The sequence below is a fragment of the Sapajus apella genome, unplaced genomic scaffold (genome assembly GCF_009761245.1).
Source record: "Sapajus apella isolate SASKATOON/1434 unplaced genomic scaffold, GSC_monkey_1.0 scaffold73, whole genome shotgun sequence".
Taxonomy (NCBI): Eukaryota; Metazoa; Chordata; class Mammalia; order Primates; family Cebidae; genus Sapajus; species Sapajus apella.
Genome location: NW_022437013.1, coordinates 1,465,510 through 1,490,083, shown reverse-complemented (window position 1 = coordinate 1,490,083; position 24,574 = coordinate 1,465,510). Strand labels below are relative to the sequence as shown.

At 35.0% G+C, this 24,574-nt stretch overlaps 1 pseudogene; it reads right to left on the bottom strand.

Moving 5' to 3' along the window:
- Positions 1 to 283: 283 nt before the first annotated feature.
- The window catches only part of LOC116531928, a 74,276-nt pseudogene continuing 49,985 nt past the window's right edge, over positions 284 to 24,574 (bottom strand).

The window sequence follows — 24,574 nt, the reverse complement described above, 5'->3', positions numbered from 1 at the left end:
GTTGTTACTATGTAACTTTGAAATGATGTGATAAAAATGGCACTTCACCTGTGTCTTCCTCTCCAAAATCCATAACACCAATCTAATCATGAGAAAAACATTGGAACAATCCCAGTTGAGAGACACTCTGCAAAATAGTTGGCCAGTACACCTCAGAACTGTCAAGGCCTTCAGAATCAAGGGAAAGTCTGCCACTCTGTCACAGCCAAGAGGAACCTAAGGAGATATGACACAGCGCAATGTGACATCCCTATTGTGCAGGATAGCAGCTACTCAGAAGGTGTTACTTGGATTTTTTGCAGCTGTTAGTGATTCTCACACCTTTGGACTTCCAGGAGCGGCTCCTACTGCCATGAGAGTTCTCTGGCTTTTCTAATAAGGAAGATTCTGGCCAATTGGTCCAAGAAAGGCCTGGATTTTCTTCCAGGATATTGTCTCTGCAGAAATGCTCCTCAGGGTGGAAGGTGCTGCTGCAGCAAGGCATGTCCTTGTTTTTGCCATGAAAACATAGTTTTCAGGTATGTAGTCTGTGGCTGAAGCAGAAGGTGAACACTCCTCACACTCCTATGTCTTACTGTTGGATCTAAGAGAGGAGCAGTCCCTATGGGTTCCGTGGGATCCACATGTAGCACACAGAATGAGGCACCACCTCCCTTCATCCTCAAAGCTGTCTCTGCCTTGTTCATACAGACAGATGGGGGCATCACAGTGCTGATAGCGCTGATATAACTCTGAGAAAGCCCCTGGCTCAAGTTCCCAGACAGCATCTCTGTCTGGAATATGAATTCCCATTCTCAGCATTTCTTGAGGAAACTCTTTTTGATTGTTACACTGTGGGCATTTGAAGAAATGCTTTGCTGATGTGTGGGCATATTTCTGTATGCACTTGCGGTGATAGATGGCTTGACTACAACACGGGCTCTGGATGTTCTCAATACTCTGTTGGGATAAGTCTTCACAACACAAGATGCAGCTTTCCTCCCCTACACTCCCCTGTTGGATGTTCTGTATTGGGCAATGTTTTTCACAAAATGATTTGTACTCTCCAAAAAATTGTGAAGGCAACCCCTTTCTTGGACACCTCTCAGGTGGCCATCCTCTCAGTTGTCTATCCAATCTGAGAAATGACAGCAAGATTTATCATATTTTCTTCTGCTTATATTCTACAAATTACATTGGTCTCTTTATTGCAGATTCTTAGTATATTGTTTTAATTTCATTCAATGGGTTTTATATTTGAATTATATATCTCAGGGTTGTGTTACAAGGTTGGGCTACTTTTTAAATCTCAGTCATACTTAAGCGCTCCCCGCCCTTTTTAACTCTTTTTATGTTTTCTTATTGAAGGAAGTGTTATTATCAGCTTGAATTCATAACACTTTCTTTTTTGGACTGTACCTTACTCTCAAGATTGGTAATTTTATCGTAATAGTTGGTCTTTCTTTTGTCTGTAGAGAAAGTAAATTTTTCTTGGCTACCACTTTCAAACAGTCTCTCCAATCTTTAGATGTTCCTTTCACATACAATCCTTACTTTAGCTTATACCAAGTAGCTCTAGGTAGTAGAAAAACAAAAGTTGTAAAATATAAAGGAATTTGAGTTAGTCTTTTGATATACCTCTTGTGAAATTGTCTTTTTTCAAGACTTTGAAATTGATATTTTCACAATTTCATATGAGAGTAAAAGCTTGTATTCTTGTCCATGTTTCCTTCCTCTGTCTTTATTTGTATCATTTAATGGTTTATGGGGTGATTGTTAGCAAACCAATATGACTGGAATTCATAACCAAACAAATATATTGCTCATTTCATACAGTCACCTTGCAGGACCATACACATACTCTAGCAGTGTTGACATTGCTGCAAATCTGAGTGAATTTCAATTTTGGGAGCTGTCATCAGAGCCAGTTGATATATAACACACAAAAAATAACTTTCATCAACTTGTAATTACACCTCAATTTGGATCTTATTTGGACAAGTAATGCAAAATTTGTTTTCTAAGCTTTTTTTTTTTTTTTTTTTATTGGCTTGACTTCTGAAGGTAATTTACACCTTCATGCTTTGTGTTCCTACTTGTGCTAATCTTTTCTCCTCTGCCATATAAAGCAGTGATTTTAAGATAAGTGCTTTAATAATAAAAGCACAAAATGCTTGCTGTGGAATTTAATGTAAATCACAAATATAATTTTTTAATGCCAAGAATTATAGTATTTCTGCATTAATGGTGTCTTATATAGCATAATAAATGTGTTCGCCGAACAGTTAGAGAGCAGTATGTTTTTTTTTCAACTGACAAATACCAAAGAGAGTTTGCACCAAGGGAGAAATTTTCACATTAGCGTCACAAATTGTAGATCTTTATGTTTTACTTGAAACATATTTGGAAATCCAAGCCAACAAGCCAGAATAGTTTTTCACTGCGCTTAATTCATTTTTCTTTCTTGCCTTTGGGGCTTTCTCATCTTCCTCTTCATAGATGTCCTCCCTGTATCTGGATGCTTGTGGACTTCTCAAGACAGCACCCCACTTAGAGAGTGGAGGCAAATCAAGTTTTTTCCGAAGTCAATTGATTACTTAACTCTGTTTTTAAAGTCTATCTCAGGCAAAATGGTGAAGTAAATCGAGAGCATCTTCTCTTCACCTTCACCTCCTGATCCTTTCTGTTGGTGTTCTCAAACAGCTCACTGTTCAATCCCCTGACTACCCTTCTAAGCTTCTGGTAACCATCCTTCTACTCAGTATGTCCATGAGTTCCATTGTTTTGATTTTTAAACCCCATAAGTAAGTGAGAACATGTGTTTGACTTTCTGTGCTTGGTTTATTTCACTTCACATAATGATCTCCAGTTCCATCTATATTGTTGCAAATGACAGGATCTCGTTCTTTTTTATGGCTGAATAGTACGTCACTGTGTTTATATACCACATTTTCTTTATCTGCTCCTCTGTTAATGAACACTTAGTTTGCTTCCAAATCTTAACCACTGTGAACAGTGCTGCAGCAAAGAGGAGTGCAGATATCTCTTTGATATACTGATTTCCTTAATTTTACATATATACCTAGGAGTGGGATTACTGGATTGCATGGCAGCTATATTTATAGTTTTTTGAGGAAACTCCAAACTGTTCTTAGTAGTTGTACTACCTGACATTCCCAAAAACATGTATAAGGGTCCCCTTTTCTCCACGTCCTTACCGACATTTGTTATTGCTTGTCTTCTGGGTGTAAGCCATTTTAGCTGGGGTGAGATGATATCTAAACGTAGTTTTGGTTTGCATTTCTCTCATGATCAATGAAGTTGGGCACCTTTTCATATACCTGTTTGCTATTTGTATGTCTTCTTTTACAGTCAAAACTTCCTAAGGTAAACTCATACAGGTTGATGAAAATGGTTTTGGACTTTTCAGGATCATGGAAGTAAGATGGAAGAAAAAAGAACCTTTTGAGCTTTTCAAAACACAGCTTGTAGGCAGCTACCTATGTAACAGCAGTATTCCTGTTGGATATACTTTAATACTCAAAAACATCAAGACAATGTAACTGCTAGACTTGTATTTTGGATATAACTATAAGCAGTTGGAGATGAAAAACTTGTGAATATCTTTTTACGGTTCTATAAATAATAGCATCAGCTTCTCAATGGAAGAAAACAGAATTTTCTTCCTCCTCTTTGGCATTTATGTAAAATGAATGACTTCTGCATATGCTGATACATTTTTGTAGTTTATCTTCTGCCATCCACTGATGTCTAATTGAGCTATTTTTACTAACACTATTATTATAGGCTAATGTGATAATATGTTCTCTGACTGGGAATTATGCCAAAAGAAAAATAGTAATAATAATAGCATTCAATGTTAGCATAGAGCTTTTACAACTTTCAATACCTATCCTCATCGATAACTTTCTTCTCTTTTCCAGACACCTCTACCAGTTAGGGAGCATGAGTATAATCCATACTTTATTGATGAGAAAATTGAAGCACAGAAGGTGTGACTTGTGCACGAGTGCATAGCCAATTAGAGGCAGAATTGTTTTTTTTTTTTTTAATATTACTGTTGTATACCACACCATTTCTACTACAAACAAGTAAAACCAGAGGGAAAAAGACAGCAAACTATTGATTTTTATTTTCTTTTTCCACTTAAAGTCAGAGCAGTCATCATAATAATATCAATGATCAGTATTTTTGGACTGTTCTCATCCATACAAAAGTAAGAATATATTAAACACCTACTGTTTGTCCAACATGACTTAGAGATTCATGAAGGCTAATGCTGTCACCAATTGGTGAACAGAGTTCAGAAGCTCTTCCTATTAGCCTTATTTACTTTCACAGAGTGACTAGGGATGGGAAGAATAGGATAATTACTCAATACTAAGACAATTGCATTTTTTTATAAACTAGTTCTAATTGTCACAGCCAAGGTTCCACCTTCATCTATTATATAGTAAATAGCACTAATATTATTAAGTTGTTATATAATGGAGTATTTTACTTTAAAAATACTTCAGTATATACAGTGTAGTATAAACGTGCACAATTAAAACAACTTCACTGTAGGGATAGTTCATTAGCATTTAAAGTACTTCATATTGGCTGAAGCTATGAAAATTCTGGAAGATAACATTGGAAAAACTCTTCTAGACATTGGCCTAGGCAAGGATTTCATTACCAAGAACCCAAAAGCAAATGCAATAAAAACAAAGATAAATAGCTGAGACCTAATCAAACTAAAGAGCTTTTGCACGGAAAAAAGGAACGGTCAGCAGAGTAAATAGACAACCCACAGAGTGGGAGAAAATCCTCACAATCTACGCATCTGACAAAGGACTGATATCCAGAATCTACAATGAACTCAAATCAGTAAGAAAAAAAAAACACAATCCCATCAAACAGTGGGCTAAGGACATGAATAGACAATTATCAAAAGAAGATATACAAATGGTCAACAAACATATGAAAAAATACTCAACATCATTAATGATCAGGGAAATGCAAATCAAAACCACAATATGATACCACCATATTCCTGCAAGAATAAAAAAATCAAAAAACAGTAGATGTTGGTGTGAATACGGTGAACAGGGAACACTTACTGCTGGTAGGAATGTAAACTAGTACAGCCATTACGGAAAACGGTGTGGAGGTTCCTTAAAGAACTAAAAGTAGAACTACCATTTGATCCATCTATCAATGGATAGATCCATTGATCTATCCCTTAGATACCCACTAAGGGGTATCTATCCAGAGGAAAAGAAGTCATTATTTGAAAAAGGTACTTGCACACTCGTGTTTATAGCAGCACAATTCACAATTGCAAAATTGTTGAACCAACCCAAATGCCCATCAATCGATGAGTGGATAAAGAAACTGTGATATATATATATAATAAAATTAAAATGATAATATAATCTTCACAAAGCTAATGGGAGCACTAAATTAGAATAATCTAAACAAAGGAATTACTACAGTGCCTACTTTAGAGTAGATGCTCAACACGTGATATTTATTGTGTGTGTGTGTGTGTATATATATATATGGTGGAATACTATGCAGCCATAAAAAACAATGAATTAACAGCACTTGCAGTGACCTAGACGAGATTGAAGACTATTATTCTAAGCAAAGTAACTCAGGAATGGAAAACCAAACATCATATGTTCTCACTGATATGTGGGAGCTAAGCTATGAGGATGCAAAGGCATAAGAGTGATACAATGGACTTTAGGGACTTGGACTTGGGGGGAAGAGTAGTAAGGGGGTGAGGGACAAAATACTACAAATTTGGTGCAGTGTATACTGCTTGGGTGACGGACGCACCAAAATCTCACAAATCACCACCAAAGAATTTACTCATGTACTCATATAACCAAATACCACCTGTATCCCAATAACTTATGGAAAAAATAAATTAAAAAATAAAAATAAAAAAATAAATAGTTTAAATTGGAATCTACAAATTAGAAATAGTTACCTAGGATTTCAAATATAATCAAAGCCCATAATGGAGAATTTGTATTTAGAACAAGATACATTAGAAATATATTTCATTGATGGTGTTCAGGAGAGATTGCTGGCTAGAAAGATAATAAGGTCTTATGACCTTACCATAACCAGGTATAAAAATATTGTGAGCCCAGCAACTATGATTCTCTGTGCAGAACTTAATATCCAAAACTCCATTGATTCCATATCCATCTACTTCACAGAGGACTCTGCCACCTGATGTGAGTACCACACTGGCTGCCCCTGCTCTAGAAATATCATTGCATTTATCCAAGGGTAAATCTTTTCTGCAAAGTGTTAGTCTGTGTGTCTCAGGATAGAGAGTGGGAATTAACCTGGGCTGCATGCAGTTATGTTTTTGTAAATATAAATATTTTGTGCACATCACAAAATTTGCAAGGCTTGTTTTCAATGTAGCATACCACATGATGGTGAGGTTTTGCCATAGGAAATCTACAGCCCTCACCAAATGCTGACTACCAAAAGCTCCGTTTAATACCAAAAAGACCTGATAATTCCTAAATAACAAAATTACTGTAGGACTTTTTAAATAGACTGCTTACAGTGTGCTAGACACTCTGTTAAATATATTGCCTATTTTCTCTTATTTAATCTTTAAATCAAATTTATAATTTGTAGGCTTTTTACAAATTTTATTTTTTTCATCTTAATTTTTCTGAAATCAGACAAGATTCAGTGTGTTAAAGATGATATGGCCATAGACTCTACCTCATTTTTCTGATGAGGAAACTGAGGCTTAGAGATTAGGTAACTTGGTCAAGATTTCCAAGTATTAGAGCTGAAATTCTTATTCAGATCTATCTGCTCCCAAATGTAAACATGGGCTTGTGTTTGACAAAATGTAAGATGTATAGCTTGGTGGTATACAAGAATAATTTCAAGTGATAGACAGACATAACCTTTAAAAAGAATAACTCAGTGATAAAGCAGTTTTTTTTTTTTTTTTTTTTTTTTTTTTACAATCTTTTATTTTTCTGACTGCCCAATCAAAAATGACTCACATTAGGCCAAGTACAATGACTCATGCCTGCAATCCCAGCACTCTGGGAGGCCAACGTGAGCAGATTGCTTGAGCCCAGGAGTTCAAAATCAGCTTGGGCAACATAGTGAGACTCTGTCTCAAAAAAAGAAAAAAAAAAATGACTCATATTCAAGTGATTCTCTTTAATATTACTCTATGTTATCTTCTTCAAGGAATTTGTGCTAGCTCAAATTAACCTGCCTATTTATTTGATTTGATTGCTTTTTAAACATCTTCACTCAGTAGGATCCCAAGGAGACTAGTATCTTGAGTATCCATGTACCTAGTAAGAGCTCAACAAATATCAATTATATGAATAGATGAATGTATTATGTCAAAAAGAAAGTTCCAATTTGGTGCTAATGAGTCATTAACATCTTTTTATCATTTGCTAGTTTTCCTTTTAATAGAGGGCAATCAGGCTTGGGGTGAGAACATTTGACAGAAGTATGTAGATAGAGGCTGGTTGTAGTGTCTCACACTTGTAATCCTAGCACTTTGGGAGGTCAAGGTGGGTGGATTGCATAAGCTCAGAGTTCTAGACCAGCCTGGGCAACATCTTAAAACCCATCCCTACAAAAAATACACATGCAAAAAATTATCTGAATGTGATGGCCTGTGCCTCTCGTCTCAGCTACTTGATGGGGAGTAAGGTGGGAGGATCTCTTGTGCCTAGGAGGTCGAGGCTGCAGTGAGCCGAGATTCTGCCACTATACTCCAGTCTGGGTGACAAAATGGGACCCTTTCTCAAAAAAAAAAAAGGAAGTACCTAGTTAGAAATTATACCTGTTATTTATGCCTAGCAATGCTGAATTTCTATTCAAGCTGCTTCTTTTTAAAATAAAGTTATGCAATTACAAAATATGAGTGTGTTAAAAGAAAATATTAAGTAAATAAGTATACAGGCATTGGGAATTTATGGCAATGATTGTGAATGTTACATTTTATCATCAATGAAGATATAATATTTTGTAGTAGAGAAATAAATAAAATGTGCTTTAAAATGCACTTCAACAATAAAATTGAATAGCAAGGTTCTAGAGGAGCTCCAAAATAATTTTTTTTTTTTTCAAACAGAGTCTTTCACTGTCTCCTGGGATGGAGTGCAATGCCGCAATCTTGGCTCACTGCAACCTCCCCGTCCTGGCTTCACATCACGTGATTCTCTTGCCTCAGTCTCCAGAGTAGCTGGGATTACAGGCGCACACCACCACAACCAGCTAATTTTTTGTGTTTTTAGTAGAGACGGGATTTCACTAAGTTGGCCAGACTGGTCTCCAGCTCCTGACCTCGTGATCCGCCCACATTGGGCTCCCAAAGTGCTGGGATTACAGGAGTGAGCCACCGCGCCCAGACTCAAAAGAATTCTATACCATGATTTCTACTCTCAGTTCAAATGGGAAGACAACATGTATTGAGTGATGTTATTCTAAGTGATCAAGAATCCTATCATAATGCAGAAAGAAATTTTTAAAAAGAGAGAAATCAATTTGGGCTTGAGTACACAGGAAAAAATAGCTTTGTAGTTGCAGAATTCAGTTGTGTTCTAAAATAGAATTTTACTAAACACCCACCGACTGATTTAACCAATACCAGTTGAAAATTCACAGTGAGGAAAATGATGTACCAGGCATTCTCACAGAAAGTAACCTAAACGTGCTTCCTCCTGCTCTGAAGACAATCACAATTCAGTGGAGAATTGACTTATAGTGCTTCTCTCCTATGTAAGTTAATATAAAGTAAAAATTGATTCAGTAAAAAGAATGAGCAGTTGCATCTACGAAGGGATGATCAGATCAAGAATAACTTCCTACAGGTGATAGCTTTTGAGGTAAGTCTTTAAGGTTGAAGAACAATATTTGCATAGTTAGGTGAACTAAGAATAGATAACAAACTAAGCTGAATAAAATGTAGAGACAGGAGTCAACATGGTATGTTAAAGAGGTGAAAGGAGGAACATCACACATCAGGGTCTACAGCAGGTGGGGAGGTCAAGGAGGGATAACATTAGGAGAAATACCTAATGTAGGTGACAGGGGAATGGATGCAGCAAACCACCATGGCATGTGTATACCTATGTAACAATCCTGCAAGATCTGCACATGTACCCCAGACTGAAGAAGGAGAAGGAGAAGGAAGGAGAAGGAGAAGAAAAAAAGAGAGATGAAAGGGAACCTGGCTTGTTCGGCTCATGAAAACTGGCTTGATATATGTGGACAAATCAGGGGCACATCTATGTTTGATGAGGTCCTCTTTAAGATAACTATTAAAAAATTATGAATGCAATATTAGGTATGAGCAAGTTATTTAAAATAGGCAAACAAATTTCAAATTTTAGAAAGCGAACAACATTTTAAAAATATAGAAAAATAACAAATATTTTATTATATTATAACTTGAATGCCTCTATAATTCTTTTCTTTATATAAGTTTTGCCTGCTATTTATCGATTGCCTCTTTATAGGATAATAGTTTTGTAATTTAAATGTCTATGGAAAGAATTGAGAGATGATTCCTTTCCCCTATAGTATGACAAAAATTCATCTTTATAATTGTTTAAAAAAGGTTTTTTTAGTTTCACAACTAATTATCAATAAGGTATGACAGATTTAACATTCAGAGAAAAAATAATGTCATGTAAATTTGTAGAATTTTCAAATTTGGTAAAACTTTCAAATTTTCTTTAAATGTGAGCTGAAAGTTTTCTTGGCATTTCAAATTTTCTTGTACAATGACAAATTTTAGACACTCTTTGTACTGGTGGCTCTCATAACAAATTGTCATCAACATCCTCATTGTAATGGAAAATTCTGAGTTTATTTTTGCCAGTGTGAGATAGCTTGTCTACTTCCTTTTAGCCAGATTGCAAAAAGTCCTATGACTCTATTTCCACTTCCAATGCCATCTGACATGAGACAAAATCAGAGTAGATTAAGACAGTGGTCTTGACTGAATGTAGTGAAAGTATGCTACTTGTGCAAATTTTTCAGAAATATATGACCATGTGAACATGTTGCTGAGGCCCTGCCAGGGCCTTGAAAGGGGTCTGTGCAAGTGAGGGGCCCAGAGATTTTTATTAGCTTCTCATAAATTCCACCTCTGAATAAGATTTTTGAGTACTTTGCATGCCAGGATGAGGAGGGCGAATCTAAGAGATATATTGGATGAAGAAGTAAGATATATTGGATAAAGGATGTAAAGTAAGGAATACAGAGTGCTAATGTGAATTTATAAGATGTAAATTCCAGGATAAATTTCTTTGCTAGGTGATAGTCTAGTGGCTCGAGAGCAATTGCTCTTCTGTGGTTGAACTTTGTGTTTCTCTAAGAATCTACTCCCGTAAATGAGAAGTATACAGTAACCATAAAATGGCTCATAAAACCTTTGTTAAAGGCATATTTAACATTTATTTAATCCTTCATGATAATTGGATTCCCATTATCATATTCAATACTGTGTTCCAATATTTAGGTACCTGTGAATAGAATGATTACTACCTTATTTTGCAGCAAACTGACTGATACAAATAACAGTGTCATGCAGGATATTGCCAGCCTATAGAAGCTAAGGGGTAATAAAGAATGGTTAGGGGAAAAGTTCTAATATGCTAAACAGTGAAAAAATACAGTTCATTTTAGAGTTTATCAGCTAAATTCACCTTGAAACTAAAATTTTATGGAAGAATGAACTCTGGATGATGCTGCAGAATAAAAGCTTGGAGCTAAGTTTAACCGACGAGTAATTCTGGGAAAAAGAAATACACTGAAAAAAACATTTTGATTCCTAGTACATTAACCATTTCTATGGTACACCCTGGATGACTCTAGAGAATATCATTTATCTTCTGAAAGGTGAAGCAACAGATAATCCCCAGGAATTAGGTGAAGCAACAACAATAAGATGGCTTTTAGGTTGTCTGTTCTTTTGCTTTGTTTTAGACAGTAACTTATATTGATGTTCAGCAAGTACAAATTATTTTTTATTGTTTATTAGTGTTCCCTGAATAGATGTAACTAATAATGGTCACTGTATCTGAGCATCTACAATCAGCCATTCTAAGTTGTTCTCTGCCTTTCCAGTTTCTAGCAAAGCCTCCAAATTAGAGTTGCAAATTTACTCTCATTATAGCTCACGTGGACAAAGAAAATGAAATGACTCTCAGAATGAAAGAGTCTTTAGAGAAACAGCAACCAAATGGAATGCATAGACAGTGTTGGAATCTTAACTGGAACTAAATCAAATGTAAAAATGTTTTGAAAAAATTAGATACATTTAAATATGGACCGGGGATTAGAGGATAACATGGAATTAGTGTTAATTTGGGGGTTGTATGTGGTAATGGCATGATATATACGTTAGTATAAAGTCTGTATCAATTAGACAATGCATACCAGAGTTTTGTGAGTGAGATGACATGATATCCGGTATTATTTTAAAAATAATTCTGCATCCATACATACAGAGTTCCGACTTAAAAGACGAAATAAAATTGGTAAAATATTGATAATCACTGAAACCGGGTAATGTGGATAAAGAGTTTATCGCACTATTCTCTGCTTTTGTGCAAGTTTGGAAAGATAGATACTTAGTTTTTTCATCTTCAATGTTTCCCTTTACTCTTTGTTGTGGCCCCACACTTCATCCCTCCTTCTTCCTCAGTAGTATAGTTAGTGGAGGACATGCTAATAAAGGCTGGGAAAAAAATCTGAAAGTTATCCACAGATACATCACATTCAAGGGTTTACACACACTGCCACGGAGAAACCAGAACTATGTTTAGGCAATATTACCTCTTAGTTATACTCTTAGGTGATGAATTTGTTAAAATTAATTGAGTTCATACTAATGAAGAACTTTGGTTGAATAAAATATTCTAGCAGTAAATATCACATGCTGAGCATCTACTCTGAAGTAGGCACTGTAGTAATTCTTTTGTTTAGAGTATTCTCATATAATACTTCCATTAGCTTTGTGAGGATTATATTAACATTTTTATTTAGTTATTTTTTTAGTTCTTTCATTTGTTTTATTTATTCTTTTTCTAAAAAAAAAAAAAAGTCTTTTTAACGCAAGTTTTTCAGTGCACTTACAATTTACCCTCTATTTTTTACATACTTTTGTGTGTGGTAGTAGGAATCTAGAGTTGGAAGGAGGGCAATAAGTATGCTTAGCTTACCATCTTTCCCAGACTATTTTCGTCAATGTTTATTTATTTTTTTGTAAATTTTTTTCCCATTTATTTATTTTACTGCATTTTAGGTTTTGGGGTACATGTGAAGAACATGCAAGATTGTTGCATAGGTATACACGTGGCAGTGTGATTTGCTGCCTTCTTCCCCATCACCTACATCTGGCATCTCTCCCCTTGCTATCTCTCCCCAGCTCCCCACCCCCCACCATCCCTCCCCTATTTTCCCCCAACTGACCCCAATGTGTAGTGCTCCCCTCCCTGTGTCCATGTGTTCTCATTGTTCAACACCCGCCTATGAGAGAGAATTATTTTATAAATAATAAATTGATGTAAGGTAACCCATTGCATACAATTGCATGGCCCAAAGTTTTCCTGTGGTAGGGTCTTTCCACATCATTTATGTAATAATTTGATTCTAATTTGAAAGCACAAAAGGGGAAAAAAAAGTGCATATTGCTTATGTCCCTTGCATCAAGTAGGCAATGTGCTAAGCATTTCACAAATGTCACCTCATTTCACAATAAGCTTCCGAAGTAATTATCATCATTGATATTTTTCTCAGAATTGTAGGTGAGAAACTGTCAGCCTCATCAAGTAATTTCTGCAAGATCACACAGCTGATGAATTTGTATTCTCCTACTCAAGATTGCCTGCCTCTGAAGCCTATGTTCTTAAAAGAAAGAAACTACATGCTTTATCTTGTAGATAAGTAGTAAATCTATTAATTCCAGAAATATATATGAAGCACTGACCACATGGCAAGCTCTGTGTTGGATGCAGGAAGGAATACAAGAAAGGTTGCATGAGGTGATTCCTACACTTAGAGAAACTTATGATCTAGCTGAGGAGAGGGGACGCGTACACAATAACAAATAATATGAGAACATATACTTTAGCCTAACAAATGTTAGAAGACAGAATTTGGGTTTTATTAAAATGCAAATAGCACTTTAAAAGATTTGCCACTTAAGCCCTCATAGTATATGTTGAGTACTCAAAAATCAATATTTTTCTGGAACAAAAGTTTGACAAAGTATGCATTTTATGTATTTTTATTTCTAGAATTTAATATTGTTGTTCCTGGGAGTTTGTGGTCAAAGTGCTTTGAAATAAAAATGAATTATACCATTAGGAAATCTTACACCAATAGGTGAATAACGGGAATCACTTTCATAATAAATATCAAGGTTTACTCAATCCAGTAACTTTAAAATATGAAAATACTGTGGCCAGAGAAAACCATTAGGGAAAAGATGTGGTTCCCTTTGGTCTTGAAATATACACTCTTTAATCTTCAAGAAATAGATTACAGCCAGGCGCAGTGGCTCACTCCTGTAATCCCAGCATTTTGGGGGCCAAGGCGGGCAGATCACCTGAGGTCGGGGGTTCGAGGCCAGCCTGACCAACAAGGTGAAACCCGTCTCTATTAAAAATACAAAAATTAGCTGGGCATGGTGGCACACATGCCTGTAATCCCAGCTGCTCCGGAGGCTGAGGCACAAAAATTACTTGAGCCCGGGAGGCGGAGGTTGCAGTGAGCCGAGACAGCGCCATTTCGCTCCAGCCTGGGCAACAAGAGCGAAACTCTGTCTCAAAAAAAAAAAAAAAGAGAGAGAGAGATACATTACATATTCCATAAGCAGAATTCATATTGTCATATTGCAGATCATGTTTAGGGAATTATCCCCAACATTGGAAATGAAACTGGAAAAGTGTCTGATTAAGTGAGATATCTTAACAGATTAGCAATCAGGACATAGGGATTCAGTCCTGGTTCTCCCACGATCAGAGTAATCTTGTACAATCCTTCTTGATGCCTAGTCATCAATTTCTCCATCTTAAACTAGGTGACCCTCAAGGTTTCTTACAGTTTTGGCATCCCAAGATTCTGTAGCCCTGTCTGTAGAATAAGATGCTTTATTCTTGTCTTTTGTATATGCAGAGACTATGTTAGTACCTATACTCGAGGTAGAACTTTCCTCATATACGTTAACAGAGCTACCACATTTGTAGCCAAAATAAGAATGAAACTAGTCAGTGTGTGAAGAGTTGGTTGTGTTGAGAGATGGAGTCAGTAGGATGATTTTGTAATTTTATAGGTATGAGTGCTGAGAAATCTCATGTCCAGATATGCTCTGACCCCAAAGTTAACACTGATGCCAAGGTTACAGTTTAATTTTTTTTTCTTTTCTTTTTTTTCTTTTTTTGATCCCAAGTTAAAGGATGGATAGCTTAGAGAGAAGTAACATTTTGGGCTACATAAGACATAATATCTCATAACTATTTATTTGACAGCATGAGGGTAGTAAAAAGTGGTAAGGGAAAGAGTAACAGAAGGCACCACCCTCAGTCTCACTCCAAGACTATTTTTATTTCTCAATTACAACTAGAGGTGAAAGAATGTGATTTTTTTTTCTTCTTAGTTCAGTCTATGTATTTTTTTCCCCTACCATGTATTTTCTTTGGCAACCAGGAGACCATCAGTGTCTCTTGAGAAAGAGTATGGGGACAATTCTGGAAGCACATGATGTTATCTTGTTCTACAACATAAAAAAGATATTCAACCTCTTTGCTTATTATGAATATAGGAGTATAGAACACCTCCATTATAAAGTATCTCAATATTTCATACCTCATTACCCTGTAGATCAAATGCAGTCACAATTGCACACCTAGTTATGATTTCTCTCCGTGTCCCTCTGTCTCCCCTCTACTCCCATGTGGAATATGTTTCATGTAAGTGCCATCTTTTTCTCTAGACACAGGCATTGTAACAGGCTTCACTCCATATCTCATTTATTTGACTGAGAACCATTTTGTCAGTTCATTTTGTATTTTAATCTTATGTTTGTAACATGATTAAGCTTCTTTAAAAGCAATTCAAGTGGACTTATTTATACTTTTGTGAAATATATTTTAAAATCTATGGCCGCTCACCTGAAGTGAATGAGTGTTATCGTGATGGCCCAGTTAGGCATATCACCTTGAATATTATTTCTTTTTATCATCTCTAAAACAATGATAGCAGGTCTAACACAGCTTTCTGATTAATCATTTCATTCTGCAAAACTGAAAATTATTCATGGAGGGGTCATTTATTCCCTTGTTATATGTATAAAACATTAAAATTCTAGCTGTCTTAAAACATGGGAGCTGTCATGGGTAAAGTTATGAGAGTGCTCTGGTTAAAAAGTGACACTTGAAAGGCAAATACAACATTTTAATAAGCTTAGGAAAGATGCCAAGGATTTAGTGCCTTTTGCAAAACATTGGCTACATTGATTCTAAAACATGCCAGGCATATTTTCTCCTCAACAACCCTGGAAGTGCAATACAAGTACAATACTTTGAAATGTGTTTGCAGGATTATGGGAAGCACACATATTAAATAAAATTCAATTGCTAAAATCTGTTTCTGCCCAGATTAATGAGCGGAAACAAAACATCTGCCAGTAACCTGTGTTTGGCTATATTCCTTTAAACGTACTAAGAAAAGATACAGATGCTTTTCTTTTTTATTTCACTACATGTTTGTAAGCCTTCTGGATGAAAGGGGACTTGAAAATTATTTTCAATTTTCTTTATAGTTATCTTTGGGACTCGTTTAGTCTAGAATATTCTTTTAATTTAGCATATTCCTTTGAAACAGTTTTAACTGTCTTTATGATATTGCTGCCATGGAAATTAGCTCAGCTCTAGGATTGGAACATTTTGACAAAAATCAGCCTCCTGTCATCTTTAAAACTAAATATATGTCAAATGTTTTGTTAGAATGTTTTTAAAGGAAGAAATCAGAGACTATTTTATATCTTAGGCTTTTCAACTACAGAAATATGGGCTACTCTATTTCTACAGGGTAGGCTATAGGTTTACCCAAAACAATATTTGGTTTCTTCTTCTCCTTTTACCAAGGCTTGCCTCTTTTTTATGTCTTTTGATTATTCATGTTACCAGTCTGCAAGCTGGCATTAATATTAACTAATAACCTTTCTAATATTAACTAATAACTTTCTAAGAGGGAGGGTCTTCTCAGGCTACAGAAGAAGCAACACTAAAAAACAGAAGGCATATTTAGCTATCAGAGAAAAAAGGGAACATCAGAACTGTGACTTCTAAAATGGACTCCTAAATTTGGGAAACAGGAGGGTTTCCTGTACCTATTGATGAGGTAACCAAAAGTACGGAGAATGCTTTTTCTTTACTGGTAGAGCAACGTAATTGCACGGAAGAGTGTTTTAGAAGCTATTCCTCCTATGAGTGTCAGCTGAATGAAACTCAATATTTAACTGTTGATGAGTATCTATTACTGTCAGCTGAATGTATTTATCACTGCCACATGCTGTACAGCTTCATCATCCTTCAGGAGAATTCTCTATCAGTCTCAGTTGATGTAGGGCTCATACCTAGAACACAGAGGGCTTATAATTAGTCATTTTGACTTGAAATATAGAGAAAAAAGAAAAGCTATATTTATCTAGTACATAATTATGGGATTTTGATTCTGGTTTTTTGAAATTTCTAGATAGCTGAAGATTAGCAGGAAATGCCATTTTACTTATTTTTCAAATAAACTTTACTTCATAAAGGAGTTTCAGGTTCACAGTAAAATTTAATGGAAGGTATAGAGATATCTCGTCTGTATCCTGCCTGCACATATGCATAGCTTCCCCCACCGATTTTATTTCTATACTGGAATAATACACTCTTTCTTTCTTTCCCATATCCCATAAAATGTGCCACGCAAATTGCTTGCCTTTGTAGTTAAGGAAGGCTTTAAGGCTATCATCTTGATTGAAGATTCATTCTCATTATTCAGAACATTATGTGTAGAAGAGGTAGATTTAGAAAATTGGGGTGAATGTAGGCTGACCCCAGGTTGACTATTAGAGATTAATTTTCTTTTTCAGCCTTTTAAAATTTAAACTCTGATCTCTTCTTTTCTGGTAAAGTGCAGATAAGATACTCAGTAACTTGAAGATGCTGGCTTCTTGAGTTCTGGTTAACAAATATATATTTTTATTCATAGACAAAGCTAAAACTAAGGCAGGATGATTGGGACTTTGTCTCAGAACATAAAAATTGAAAAGAGGCAAAAGTTAATAATGCTCATTCTCAAAAGCTTAGAGACTAGTATAAATGGAAATCTGCCAGAAAGTGGACTAGTAACATACTTCTGTGAACTATATTATAAATTTTAATTTAAATTCAATTAATTCAATTCTGCTGCATTTTCTTTAGTGAGCTTTACCTTCTGAATAAAATATCTGCCTTCCCCCATCAAAAAAAAAATCCTACTTTAACATCATACAAATGTATGTCAATTCCTACTTGTCTACAGGCCAATTTATTTTTCAAAATCTTGTTATTAACATCAATTCTATTTACTTTAGATTGTTATTGATATTGACTTTATGAAAGGTACCTGAGTTAATGGAACTAACTGCATTTAAACAATATAAGATTCTGTCTGTAAAAGTCTCTTGAAATTATACAATTTTGTTATTTTTAAAATAATAAACATGGTTGTTAAGTACTTTTCAGTTCATCTGACTTAGGCAGATCTCACAGATGGAGAAAGAGTGCCAACTTTCTTTCTGTACAGAGATTGCCCTTTAACACCCATTTTTATCCCATCCTGGCACCAGAAAGATCATAGCAGAGTTCAACAAAAGCTCAGAAAAGACAATGGATAGCAGATGTCCATTGTGAAATTTTTAAATGTGGCATTAATCCAGCTGGGAAAGAAAGACCTTCTATAACCATGTTTATAAGTTAAAAATACTGTTGCTAACTTCAAAGACAAAAAATGTCATCCAGTAACTCATAGGTGGAGGATGGTGATGATCAATGGGCAGCTTTTTGGACCAACATACCCACATTTACATCCTGGGATTCTGATGCACTTCAAAAGGAGAATATTTCTCAATAAAGAGCTCAAAAATAAACAAATGCAATACATACTTGTCCAGCAAATACAAACCGGCCTGTGGTAAGGAAGTTTGGGTGGGTGAATGGTGGCAATTTTAGATGGATGGAAGAGATAACTATTGGCATAATTTTTTTTTTCTGCAAAGAAGACATCTAATGAGAACATCCAAGAAGAAATATTTCTGCTTCTGGATATAGAAAATCTTGGAGAAAGTCACACCTGAATGAAATCATATATTCATGGTTATAATAATATCTAATGGTTAAATAAAAAGCATACTTTTGTATTTGGAAAGAAACTTGTAGTCGTTTGTCATATTTTTCACAAGAGAAGAAGATTTGCCTCTGTGACTATTTTTGGATGAGGTTCTCATCTCCAAACTTTAATGTTTTAAAAAATTCTTTCCTGCAAAGATGTGCAGATGGCATCAGGATAACCTTTGATATCTAAATGAGGTCAAAATGAAGGAGGAGAAAGAGACAGCATTTCCAATTTTGGAATAGAGTGTTAGAGATGCAAAGCCTTATATAATGGTATTACTTGATTTAGGGCCTTATAATTAAAGAAGAAAAAAATAATTTAAAAGCTTTGAATAGTCTGTATAACAGAGAAAAACATTATGACACGTTCTTTGTTCACAAAGTTGTAGTGAAAACCTAATACCAAAAAATAGTCATGCTACATGATTATCTGTGTACAAAATCTCAAGGAGCCTACCTAAAAAATCTCTTAGATCCTGTGTTAGTTGTGAAAGAAATTGACAAAAATTTTTAAAAATTAAAAACTCCTAGAATTAACAAGTGGATTTAGCATTGTCACAAAGTTATTACATAAAAATAAATCATAATTTCATATAACAGCAAAGAACAAATCAAATTTTCCAATGGAAATAAAAATTAAAATTACAATATCATTTACAGTAGCCCAAACTGAAATATTTAGGTATACATCTAACAAATCATGTACAATATCTATGTGCCGAAAACTGTAAAATAATGAAGAAAGTAATAAATGAAGAGTTAAATAAATGGAGAGGCCTACTACGTTTATAGACTGGAAAATCCAAAATAGCAAAGACGTTAATTTTCTTCAAATTGATTATTTAATAATCCCTAAAAAACCCTGGCAGGATTTTCTGTAGATGTATTTAAAATGCTGGTTTAAACATGCATATGGAAAAATAAAGGATGTGGAATATCTAAAACAATTTTGAAAAAGAATAAAGTGGGAAGAATCACATTACCTTTTCTTAAGTGTGTGTGTGTGTGTGTGTGTATGTGTGTATAAAATTACACTTTAGGTTCTGGGGTACATGAACAGAACACGCAGGATTGTTGCATAGGTACCTACATGGCAATGTGGTTTGCTGCCTCCATCCCCCCTTCACCTATATCTGGCAGTTCTCCCCACGTTATCCCTCCCCAACCCCCCTACTCTCCGCTGTCCCTCCCCTCGTCCCCCACAACAGACCCCAGTGTGTGATGCTCCCCTCCCTGGGTCCATGTGTTCTCATTGTTCAACACCCGCCTATGAGTGAGAACATGTGGTGTTTGATTTTCTGATGTGTCAGTTTGCTGAGAATGATGGTTTCCAGATTCATCCATGTCCCTACAAAGGACAGGAACTCATCGTTTTTTATGGCTGCATAGTATTCCATGGTGTATGTGTGCCACATTTTCCTTGTCCAGCCTATGATCAATGGGTATTTGGGTTGGTTTCAAGTCTTTGCTATTGTAAACAGTGCTGCAATGAACATACGTGTGTATGTGTCTTTATAGTAGGATGATTTATTATCTATTATATATCAAGTAATGGGATGGCTGGGTCAAATGGAATTTCTATTTCTAGGTCCTTGAGGAATCACCACACTGTCTTCCACAATGGTTTAACTAACTTACACTTGCACCAACAGTGTAAAAGTGTTCCTATTTCTCCACATCCTCTCCAGCATCTGTTTCCAGATTTTTTAATGATCACCATTCTAACTGGCATGAGGTGGGATCTCAATGTGATTTAGATTTGCATTTCTCTAATGACCAGTGATGATGAGCACTTTTTCATATGTTTCTTGGCCTCATAAATGTCTTCTTTTGAAAGGTGTCTGTTCATATTCACTTTTGAATGGGTTTGTTTGTTTTTTTCTTCTAAATCTGTTTTAGTTCTTTGTAGATTCTGGATATTAGCCCTTTGTCAGATGGGTAGATTGCAAATTTTTTTTTTTCCATTATGTAGGTTGCTGGTTCACTCTAATGATTGTTTCTTTCGCTGTACAGAAGCTCTGAAGTTTAATTAGATCCTATTTATCTATTTTGGCTTTTGTTGCCAATGCTTTTGGTGTTTTAGTCATGAAGTCCTTGCCTACACCTATGTCCTGAATGGTTTTGCCTAGGTTTTCTTCTAGGATTTTTATGGTGTTAGGTCTTATGTTTAAGTCTTTAATCCATCTGGAGTTAATTTTAGTGTAAGGTGCCAGGAAGGGATCCAGTTTCTGCTTTCTGCACACAACTAGCCAGTTTTCTCAACACCATTTATTAAACAGGGAATCCTTTCCCCATTGCTTGTTTTTGTCAGGTTTGTCAAAGATCAGACAGTTGTAGATGTGTGGCGTTGCCTCCAAGGCCTCTGTTGTTTTCCATTGGTCTATATCTCTGTTTTGGTACCAGTACCATGCTGTTTTGATTACTGTAGCCTTGTCATATAGTTTGAGGTCAGGTAGCATGATGCCTCCAGCTTTGTTCTTTTTGCTTAGAATTGTCTTGGCTATGTGGGCTCTCTTTTGGTTCCATATGAAGTTTAAGGTGTTTTTTCCCAGTTCTGTGAAGAGGGTCATAGATAGCTTGACAGGGGTAAAGTTGAAAGTATAAATTACTTTGGGTAATATGGCCATTTTCACGATATTGATTCTTCCTAACCACGAGCATGGAATGTTTTTCCATCTGTTTATGCCCTCTTTTATTTCCTTGAGCAGTAGTTTGTAGTTCTCCCTGAAGAGGTCCTTTACATCTTTTTTTAGTTGTATTCCTAGATATTTTATTCTCTTTGTAGCAATTGTAAATGGCAGTTCATTCTTGGTTTGGTTCTCTTTAAGTCTGTTATTGGCGTATAGGGATGCTTGTGATTTCTGCACATTGGTTTTGTATCCTGGGACTTTGCTGAAGTTGCTTATTAGTTTAAGGATATTTTGTGCTGAGACAATGGGATCTTCTAAATATACAATCACATCGTATGCAAATAGAGACAATTTGACTTTTTCCTTTCCTAATTGAATACCCTTTATTTCTTTTTCTTGCCTGATTGCTCTGGCTAGAACTTCCAATACTATATTGAATAGGAGTGGTGATAGAGGGCATCCTTGTCTAGTGCCAGATTTCAAAGGGAATGCTTCCAGTTTTTGCCCATTCAGTATGATATTGGCTATGGGTTTGTCATAAATAGCTTTTATTATTTTGAGGTAGGTTCCATCGATACCTAGTTTATTGAGAGTTTTTAGCATAAAGGACTGTTGAATTTTGTTGAAGGCCTTCTCTGCATCTATTGAGATAATTGTGGTTTTTTTGTCTTTGGTTCTGTCTATATGGTGGATTACGTTTATAGACTTGCATATGTTGAACACATTACTTTATTTTAAGACTAAGTAATTAAGAGATTGTGGCAAACGAATAGACACAGATCAGTGTAATTGAATACAGAGTCTAGTATATACTCAAATAAGTATGAAGAATTGACTTTTGACAAAGGTGCAAAAAGCAATTCAAAGAAAGAAGGGTAGTTTTTTAACAATTAGATATTGATAGGTTAAAAAAAGGAAAGAAAAAAAGAAAGTTTCAACTTAACTTTCACAATTTATATGAAAATTAACTCAACTTGATTATAATTCTAAACTTAAACTGTAAAACTATAAAAGTTTTAGAAAAAAGAAAACACTCAGGGTTTAGGATTAGGCATTAAGTTCCTAGACTTGAAACCAAAGATATGATCTATAAAAGTAAAAATCAAAAATTAGATTTTGTCAAAATTAAAAACTTTTGCACTTGAACAACCATGTTAAGAGACTGAAAATGTTAAGACACAGACAAGAAGGAAATATTTGTAAGTTACATATCCAACAAAGGACTTATATACCAATTATTTAAAAAATACCTTAAAATCAACAAAAAAGGAAATCCAGTTCGAAAATGGGCAAAAAACAGGACAAGATATTTACTAAAGAGGATACACAGACGGTAAATTAGCACATGTAGGGGTGTTCAACTTGATTAGCCATTAGAGAAATTCAAATTAATACCATGAAGTGAATCATACCATATACCTAAAAGAATGACTAAAATAAAAAAGTAATGGCAACGTCAAAATCTGGTGAGAATTTGGAAAAAGCAGACCACTCATAGATTATTGGTGGGAATTTAAAGTGGCATAGTCACTCTGAAAAACATTTTGGCAGTTCTGATAAAGGACCACATATATTTACCATGTGACCCAGTAATCTCACTCCTAGATATTTACCCAAGAGAAGTGGAGACATGTTCACACAACATCCTGTATAAAAATGTTTGTAGTGGCACCATTTGTAATAGTCAAAAACTGTATATAACCCAAATGTCTTACAACTGCTGAATGGATTACAATGGAATACTACTCAACAATAACTTGGAACAAATTATTGATACCGATAACATATATTGCTCTCAAGGGCATTATGCTGAAATTTAAAAAGCTGTTTCCAAAGATTACCTTGTTATGATTCCATTTCCATAATACTCTTGAAATAACAAAATTACAGTGATAGATAACAGATGTGTTTACCATGCGTTAGGGCTACCTGAACTGTGTGACTATGTAGAGATAGCATAAGGGAGTTTCTTTAGGGTGATAAAACAGTTGTGAATCTTGATTGTGATGCTGGTTACACAGATTTGTGCATGTGATAATATTTTACATAATTATACACCAAAAATGAATGCATGTAAATATCATTACAATCTGAATAAAATGTGTAGATTGTTTTACTCCTATGTCAATTTCTTGGTTTGTTAATTGTACTATGGTTTTGTTAGATGTCATTGGAGAAAGTCAAGTGAAACATACATGAGAAGTCTCCGTGCTATTCTTGCAATTACTAAATTAGTTTATAATTACTTCCATATAAAAAAATGAAGAATTGAATGACTAAAAGAATGCATGAGTAAAAGAAGCGATAAACAAACAAACAGAGGCCTGCAACACTGCTTAATTAACTGATGACAATCTGTTTAAAGAAAAGAGCAAAGAATAAAAATTGAAAACATGCTTTTTTTTTCCTTTCATACAGGATATTATTTTATAGTCAATGCTTACTATTCTGGATTCATTAGGAATCCTGAAGCACTGAAGATGTTAAATATTTTACAGATCATTTCTAAGGTTGGCACAGGAATGTCACAGATGGGCTCAAAGATTAACAAAACACACAGGTCTCTGCAAGACACCCAGCAGCGGTATAGTCTATGAGCTATTTGTTTAATACCAGCTGCAACATTTGGAAAGCAGGAGTGGTCTCTTGGGATATGAAGAGAAAGGAACACTGTGAAATTCTACCTGATGCCTCAGAATTTGATATTTGTCTTCTGTTGCCATTTATTATTAAAAAAAGTATATAATACAACTCAAATTTTATTTTTTCTACTTCTAAACAATGATCAAAGTAATATGTGATTAAGGGAAATATTTATTTAATGCTAAAAATTCCTTTAAAAAAGCATAGTGTATAACTGTTACAGTTAACATATCTTTCCCATTAGTGGTGACTCTGTCTTCTGGTCCAGCAGATTCACATTTGTCAAGAGGTTCTGTATTCTTTCAAAGTTTGCATGAAACCAGAGAAGCAGGTACTGACAGTGAAGGGCAAAAGGAGATGGTGGCTGACAGTGAGCTATGAGGGATGAAGGAATACCAGTATGCTTCAGATGGGAATCACAGGTAAAAAACATAGCAATATAATTTAAAAATATTCAATGCTATTAGTGATTATTCTTTCAAACTAAAGGCTTAGTCACACACTGTTTACATTTATAAAGCAGTATTCTTTCTTTTCTCAAGCATTGATGCTTTTGATAAAAATTAGTGTGCAACCAGGTTAATTAATTAAACGTTTATTCAATGGCTACTGTGTGATAATCATTGATTACAACCTAATTTAAAAAAAAAACATACAAGGTCACTGCTTTCATGAAGTTCATAGTACATCAGGGAAAGAAAACATTTAAAAAATAATAACACAAACAAATATTTCACTTTTTAAAAAAATAAAGACTACAAAATCTATAAAGACTTTGCCATAAAGAAAGGCATGGTGCTATGAGGGTAAGTATCATGAGATATACAGTACATATGATTCCTTTTCTAAAGAAATATCATTTAATCT